Source organism: Lagopus leucura, unplaced genomic scaffold, assembly GCF_019238085.1.
Source record: "Lagopus leucura isolate 7727_CA_CO unplaced genomic scaffold, USGS_WTPT01 Super-Scaffold_73, whole genome shotgun sequence".
Classification (NCBI taxonomy): domain Eukaryota; kingdom Metazoa; phylum Chordata; class Aves; order Galliformes; family Phasianidae; genus Lagopus; species Lagopus leucura.
The window spans coordinates 89,699,264-89,707,093 of NW_024962252.1; the positions used below are offsets into that span (position 1 = coordinate 89,699,264).

The 7,830-nt window shown below is 52.6% G+C and overlaps 1 protein-coding gene across 2 annotated transcripts in view; it reads right to left on the minus strand.

The window, feature by feature from the left end:
- Positions 1-6,574, minus strand: part of PAK5 (p21 (RAC1) activated kinase 5) — an 88,872-nt gene extending 82,298 nt beyond the window's left edge. For both annotated transcript variants that reach the window (XM_042884350.1, XM_042884360.1), the window contains exon 1: positions 6,489-6,574. The gene's annotated coding sequence lies outside the window, so the exon portion shown is untranslated. The remainder of the gene's footprint in view (positions 1-6,488) is intronic.
- Between the last annotated feature and the right edge of the window lie 1,256 nt (positions 6,575-7,830).

Consider the following 7,830-nt stretch of genomic DNA (forward strand, 5'->3'; position numbering starts at 1 on the left):
AAACCTCAGTTGTGAAGCAGCTATGTGGGCAGCAGGTTTCTCATTTTACAGCAACCACAGGGGCCTGCTGCATGGAGTGATATGTAAAGTCAGAGCAGATTGCCCACAAAAGAAAGAAGCCCTGGCTTTGACTTCACATTGCAAACCCTGCTCTTCAAGGAAGACAGCCTGCTGACTGGTGATGTGTTCCATATGCCCTTCCCCATATAGAGGAAAGGGCTCAAAACAGTTATTGTTAGTCCTTTAAGAGACTGTGATCCAGTTTCCAGCTAGCAATGCCCTGCATCAACTGATAAATTATTTGTCTTGTCCCTTGTACTTTCTCAGCCACTGAAAAAGCAATATTATTCTCCCTGTGAATCCTGACAGTGCCAAGAGCTGCTCCCCAGTGAGACCAGGCACAGGAAGCAGATACCCAGGACAGAGTTGACATGGCCTATAGACCAGAAGAGGCAATTACGTTATGCCAGAGATACGACAGCAAAAGGAACATACCAACGTCCCTGATAAAAGCCTCAACCCAGCTGAGCAGTTCTCTTGCTTCCCAAGCCCAGGGTTCTACTGCCTTAATCATACCTGTTAGAGTGAAGGCCTCTCACCTTCCAACTTGCTCCCAGGAATAAACCCTCAGTGGCACACATGGTTATGCACATGCTGTCCTAGAACCTCTGTAGGGTATGTATTATCTGCCTTAAGCACAGCCATATCACCAATATCCAGTTTTGCAATGGAAGCTACTGGCACCAACTTTAACGCGTTGCCAAATCCTCCCTGACTTCCAGAAGGACAAGGCTTTTTCCATTGAGCCAAACAAGTGCAATTATAAACACCCATACGTGACAGCTTTCTAATTTGTTTTCCACTTCTCATCCTTCATTACTGTCCTCAAAATGTCAGAACAGAAAGTAAGAACTTAAAAGGAAATCACCACTTGCAACCACCACAGCAACACCAAACTATTTTAGGAGCCAGACCTCTCCCAAAATATGCTTATGAGGAGTATACACCACATGGCTGGGAAGATGCAAATGTTCCCAGGCTGCATCATTTCAAGCTCTTGCATAAACCTGGGGAGTACTGAGATTTCCTAGAGATAGCAGCCATCACCCTGGCACTGGAACACTTTCCAGTAGCACACCAACCTCTATGTTTCCAACACAAAATTCCAGGTTACGTTCCTTCCCCAAGCCCTGCTGGCACACTCTGCAGCCCACACTGTACCTCCCAAACAGCACTTAGCTCCACAAACAGCTTTTTCACCGGTGCTTTGGCCTCCACTCCAGTTTGGTCACAGCTTTTCCCACCTCTTGCTTTGATTGACTGACGACATAAAGCATGAATAGGACCACAATCTGCTATTCAGGAAAAGGTGTTCAGTACGCGACAGAGTGAAAAACTCACGTACTGCTATCCCTCTGCGAGTGTTCCAAAATCTGGTACGGAGGCATGCTTACTTTGCACTCACCTTGCTCTGATGAAAACCTTCCTGATTCCTCAGCATACAATATTAGTTCTTTCTACTGTGCATAAAACCAAATACTCTCCAAAACCTAACCAGAAACATAGCAAATCAGTTGCCTGTGGGGGCTTTATATTCAAGGTAGAGTCAAATCCAATAGATGTAAAACTAGTCCTCTGTAGTGAAGGCAGGATTTGGTTCAAAGTACAACCTGTTTTAAGTCTTCTGACATTTTACTTATATTTCAGAAAGAGTTCAGTAATAACTTGTTTTCACAGCATCTCATTTCTGCATCCTTCAGTTGTATCTAAGCACCCTTCCATAGGTGCCCAGTTAGACAATCCATGAAAACTCTTTAAGATGTATGCATTTCTGTTGCCCAAGCAGGCCAACGATGCATTAAGCATTGTTTCCATTAGCTTGCAAAGTGCCAAAAGCCTCCTGGGATGGTCTGAGCCTCTTCAGCTCAAGAACAAAACTTCCGCACCTTCTTTAAAAAAGAAAACACCTGAAAGTGCAAGAAAGCTTTCCAAAGCAATTATCATAATCCCTCCCATTACCCACAGGGAAGCAGTGGCTCAGAGGTTAAATAACTTCTCTGAGGTGGCTCAGCAACCAGCACAGCCTGGATTAGAGCCATGCTGCCTCCTGACTTCCATCTCCACGCTCAGCTCAGTGCCTTAAATAGCTCGAGTGCAAGTAATTAGCTTTGTGCAAAAACCCAACTCAGGGAATGGGAGAGCTGCAGTTTAACTTAATGATAAAAAAGTCTATGGAGAATCGCAGCAGAGAAACATTAAGTTGTAACTTGGTATTAGCACCTGAAAAACCTGCAAGAACATGTAGAGGAAAGCTGGTGCACAGTTTATTGCCACCAGCTTTGGAAGAGTGGATTATTCACACACAGCAGAGTATGCTGCAATAAAATGTTTGTAGCAGCTATCACTAGGATAACTCGTGGCATTTATTCATTTCCATTTTTACTGACATTTAGTTTGTCCTCCTTTTTGTCAACACCGATTTCACCATGTTTCTCTCTGTGGGTACCACAATTGCTATGAAAACAATGAAGGTTTTGCTAGGGAAGGATATTGGTGATACTGCACATTCCTGTCTGCACTGTCAAATCGCATCACTGTGCATTTCTACAGTTATATCTGGCACACGTGGCTTTCCCCTGTCAGAAGTGACTGCGTGTATGTTCTTTCACTACTCCACTGCCTACAGCTGTATCACGCTCTTTTACTTTTCAGCTGCCTCCAGCAGAGAACAATCCATCTAAAATAGTCATGAAAAAAAAAGGAGAATCTCTACTGCTATTTTTGGTATTCAAGATCTTTGGCTTCACCTATTTTTGGAAGAATGCCTTTGTTCAGCATGATCAAAACTCCCACCCCGTGACACTGGAGCTGCACATCCCACTGCAGCCAGAGCTGTTCACTAGTAGCCAACTTTGAACAGCAGAGCTGACGCACACAACAAATCCAGGAGAGCCAGAAAGAAAAGTACGAGAGCGAAGATCCCCGTGTCTGCAAGACCTGAGGCTGATGCTGCTCTCCCACACACTTTGGTGATCTTCACCCTGAAAATAAGACCACTGGTGCACCTTGCACAGTGAGATCCCCAGGCTAAGCACACATCTTGTCCTACATCCTTACAGCTCAGCACAACCCCAGCCTGAGTGACTCATGGTATATAAACAGAAATCAGTATGTATATCTCTTGTGCTTTAATAAGAGCTTTGCTTAGGGGATCAGAATGGTCAGAAATAGGAAGTGGCAATCTGACCTGTGAAAGAACTAAATTCATGCACTTCTGCTTTCTTACTTGATTTAGAAAAACATTCAAGCACTGTATGCTCTGGAACTTACCTCTGTACTTGCACAAGATGCATCTTCCAAAAGCAGCAGCACTCTCACTCACCCCAGGCAAAGAACTAGTAGGAAATGATACAAAATAGGTGACATTGCACGTCACGGCTAACTGCGTGACATGATGGGAGCACAGCACTTCTCACGTAACCACAGATACAGGCACTGCTCAGAAAGGGACAAACCTTAAACCCTCAGGGACAAGACTTGGCTCACATCCTACAATTTGTGTCAGGACTGCAGGGCCTCAGTTCTCAGCAATACAGCTGAGCCACACAAGAACCAGATACCATGACAGCTCTTAGTCCTGAAACACCTATGACAGCCCCATCCCTCTGCCCCAAGGAAAATTGTTAGCACTTGACCTCCAGGTGTGAGAGCTATAGGCTTCAGGAAAGTTCCATCACAGCACTCCTGGTTTTGTCTGGGTGGAACCACTGGCTGTTCCTCAGCAATGCCTGGATTTAGCTTCCACAAAAATCAATGGCAAATCAGTCAAATCATGTGGCAGAATGAGCAGCTCAGCTGCCCTCAGCTCAGCAAGAAGCAAAGCACAGCTGGCCCAAGAAGTCCTGCCTAGGTGGACAAACAGCACCGCAAGTCCAAGGGAACACCAGCTGTGGGACGTTGTACAACTAACAAATGTACAGTTAGAAGAGTGGCGTACTTAGCATAGTATTTCACAGACTCATAGTTAGAAAGATTGTCATGGTAGAAAGAGACAATCAAAAATGAAATGCTCACCTGTGTCCTAGGCTCACAGTAGAAAACTCCAAAAGGAGGGATCTCCAACCAGAAATCCTTTGCCAGTGGCAGTCCGCCCTTAAATGGGATCTAAGAGAGGTGCAGCCAGGCTCCACCCCTTCTGCTCACACAGCTGAATTGCCTTCACCTGTGCTGCCAGGGCTGACCGGGTCTCTTCCCCAGGTGATCAATCAGTAGTTCAGGCCGTGACTCAACATTTCCCATACAAATGTCCTGAGGTATTTAAGAAGGAGGGCTTCTGTTTGCTGTTTATGCATGTTCCAGAAAGCACTCACGTGTTGGTACCCAGTCATACCTATTAATAGTTTTAGTGGATGTCACACAGCAGTCTTCTAGTTTCAGGTTTTGCAAAGTAAAACAGTAAAAGAGAACTTATGAATTTGAACAGCTGCATCTCAAACACCTGATGTTCCTAATTGGAGCAACTTCAAGCAGTAACTGGATGTAAGTGCCAACCTGAGGGCAATCAGTGGAGAAACAGGAATGCAGGTGCTCTCCTCTCTGCTCCTCCTCCCTTTTCTCTCCCTCCCCAAAAGCGGTGCTGGTGTCACCCCATACCCAACACACCACAGGAGTCAGAGCCCTCCTTGCCTCAGCAGTAAACCTAAAGAACATCCCCAGCTGATGTCAAACAGCATAGTTCACCATAATGACACCAATTTCAGTACTGAACATAGGGTAAGAGGCAAGACTGATGAGTTAATGCAGAACTCATGTTTTGCTAAGAGCCAGAAGAAGTTCGCTCTTGGCTGACTGACAGCAGAAGTCTATGCTGGTGAGCAAGTTCCTTGCAAAATGTTTTATTTCCCCAACCAATAGCATGCTCACTCCATATTTTCATTTTCAGTTAGCCATCGGGATACAGAGATATCCCTAAAAGTTGAATATTCCATTTGTGAATATTCACAATGTGCTGAGGAGCAAATGGGTACCAAAGAATCCAAGTTAATTGCACGGATAATAGCATATGTGACACATGCACACTGACCGGTTAAGTCTCACTTTTTTAACTCTCACTTAAGGTAAGGTTAAAAAACACCAAAATGAGTAATGCCACTCTGAGCTTCTGCACACAGGTGAAGCAGTACCACACACACCGGCCTGAAATCTTCTGATGAAAATCTCACCTGGAAAGCGCTTGAAGCAGAACAAAAAAAGTTCTGCTTCAGCGTTCTCAAAATAAGTAATACTGTCCTTTCTTCAACTCAAACCATCTTTCGCTCAGTTTACCTCAAATTATAATGTTTGGTGGACAAAACGCTTAATTCTACAACAAATACTTTCTCTTCACTTCCAAGGGGCTGCAGCAGCCAGACCACAGCTCCCAGCACACAGCTCCCATGGCTTCAGCCAGCACCCACCCTGTGGGCTCCCAGCAGTGCCGGGTGAGCACTGTGCCAGCAGCCACCATGCAATGCCAACGGTACCGCCACAGCTGGAAGAAGCCAGCAATGAATAAGGGCCATTTTGTGACGCTTCGATTTTGAGAAGGGCATCTCCGGCAGCACCGCATGCAGCGAGGGGCCCACACGCACGGCAGCAGAGATTCTTGCAGCCACCGACGGCAGGGGGACCGAGGGCTCAGCTGGCAGCTCCCGCGCTCAGCAGCGGTATTTGCCGTGTCACAGCCGTCAGGGCAGCGGTACTTACAGACAGGACCAACCCTACCGAAGACGCCAACTCTCCGCTCTCATTCGGCCAACGCAGAAGCGTATTTTAAAGACCCGGAATTAACAGCCGGGCCCGCAGAAGGGCGGCCTCACCCCACGGCGGTGGGAGCGCTATCCGTACCGGCAGCCCCTCGGCTCGGTGCCGGCTGTCGGCGGGAGCCATTGTTTCCTCGCACTAACGCAGGCCGGTGCCTAACAAAGAGGACGGCAGGCAGGGCGGGCCGCGCTGCCGGCGGGGATGCCCGAGGAACGATCGATACCCGGCGAGAGGCGCCGGCCGGCTCCGTCCCCGCCGCCGTCGCATCCCGCCGCCGCCGCGCGATACGGGCGGTGTGGCCGCTCCCGGAGCGGCGCTGCAGGTGCGCCCCGGCCCGCGGGTGGCTGCGCGACGCCGCGCGGCGAGGGGAGCCGGCAAAGTTGGGCGCAACTTCCTCGGGAAAAGCGGACGGAACCCCCACCGCCTCGCAATAATTAGCAGCGGCGACGCGGAGGAACGGCTGGCAGGAGGCTCGGCGAGGCGCTTCAACGCAGTTCCCCCACGCCCACCTCAGCCTCCGAGGGCAGCGGCCCCGAGCCGCGCTCAGCCGCCCGTTCCACGGCCCGCACAGGTGGGCACGGCCGCCCGCCCGGCCCTTTGTCTCCCACCCGCCGCCGCCCGGCCCGCTCCGCACCGGCACCGCGAACCAGGGCCTCCGCCCGCGCCTCTCAGGCAGCCGCCCCTACCTCGACCGCCGCCTCACACCGCCCGCAGCGCCACTCCGTTCTAACCGCCTCTTAGGGCCGGGGCGCGCACAGCCGCCGCTCGCCGCTCCGTTCCAACCGCTCGGCACGGCCCGACCCGGCCGCAGGTGCCGCCGCCTCGCGCCCAGGCAGGGCGGCACGGCACGGCCCCGCCCTCGCGCCGGGAGTGGCGGCGGCGGCCCCGCCACGCCCCCGCCGCGCAGAGCCGAGCGCGTTGGTCGCCGCGCCAGGGACGGCGGCCGTGCGCGGCCCCAGCACCTGCGGCTACGGCTGGAAGACGGCTCGCGAGTGGCCGTGCCGAACTGCTGCTTGTCGCGGCGCGCGGCTATACAAAGCAAGAGGCGCGGCCGCCGTCCCGGGCGGTGCCGCTCCCGCCCCGCCGCACCTCGGGCGCCGCGTCCTCCATCCAAACCCGCCGTGTTGGTGAGCCCCCGAGCGAGGGGCGGGCTGCGGGTAGAAATAAATACATCAAAAGCGAAGGCTCTGTTCCTCGCCTCCCCCGCCGTGCCTGCGGCATGTCCCCAGAGCTCGCACGGTGCACGGCACTGGCAGCGTTTCACGCACCGTGAGCATCCCCGCGCAGCTTAACGCGACCGACTGCGCTGCTAGAAACCGTAGGTAAGGCTCCCGGAATTCATCCTCCGTGAAAATGAAACAACAGCACAAACTCAGGACAGATGACCCAGGCGCAGCCCTGGGCCGGCCCCGAGGCCGCCCGCTCCCGGCACCCCCAGCCCCGCCCCTTCGCACCGCTTCGTGCACAGCTAGAAAAGCAGAGCCAAATGTTCAGCCCCAAACCCCAATCCCCAAACGAGAAGTCCACCCGCTAGCTCTCTCTCGAGCACCCGGCTGTCTTTTAACGACCGAGAAACGCCGCTTTCGACGCGAGAGCTGCCGCACGGCCCCGGCTGCCCTCGCCTCGCCGTCCCTTCTACCCCGGGCATCGCTCCAGCGGCCCCGGGAAGGGGAGAGGGGTGGCCTTCCCCGGCTCGGTCCCGTCCTTCCACGCGGCCCAGGACGGAGTCGCTGCCGGCTGTAGACGCGGCAGCAGCGGCCAGCACCGGATGGGCGAGAGGCGGCGGCACCCCGCGGGCTGGGAGCGGAGGCAGGCTCCGACCCGGCAAGGTTCGGCTCGGGCGGCCCGGAAGGCTCTGCCGGCGGCACGAAGCCCTGCCCCGAGGGTCGCTTTCATCGGTACAAAATAAGCTCTCTCCCCTACCGCTCACATCCCAGGAATTCTGCACGATTTCCTCGTCTCGAAATTCAAAGCGCAGAAGTGCATCTGCGGAGCAGCAGCACCACGGGAACCGTTCCCCTGCCCTTA